The sequence below is a fragment of the Octodon degus genome, unplaced genomic scaffold (genome assembly GCF_000260255.1).
Source record: "Octodon degus isolate 3935 unplaced genomic scaffold, OctDeg1.0 scaffold00296, whole genome shotgun sequence".
NCBI lineage: Eukaryota > Metazoa > Chordata > Mammalia > Rodentia > Octodontidae > Octodon > Octodon degus.
The window spans coordinates 754,675-755,089 of NW_004524872.1; positions in this window are offsets into that span (position 1 = coordinate 754,675).

Consider the following 415-nt stretch of genomic DNA (forward strand, 5'->3'; position numbering starts at 1 on the left):
TTTAAAATTAGTGTTTTTCTACTTAAAATATTGTATGGCTTAAGAATTCTTAGGATATTTCTAAATTATGCTACATTCCCTTGAGGTTTCCGATTTTTTTTTTTTTAACTATACATGGGTTTTACAATTAAAATACTATTTCAGCTTAAAAAAAAATTGCTAAATACCGTTCATATTTGACAAAATAACAATTTCTGTAAATTGTACTTGTTCTAAAATGATATAGTGCCCAACGATAAATTATTTTTAAAACCTTTATCATATCCTGTTTTGACTTTTTTTATTCTGACCTAATGATAAAACATCTATGAATTTTCAATTTCCAATGTAGCTAGCGACATCTATTTAAATACTTGATGATTCATGGCTTCTATTAAAATACAAACAAGTGCACAGCAAGTTCATTGACAAGAAC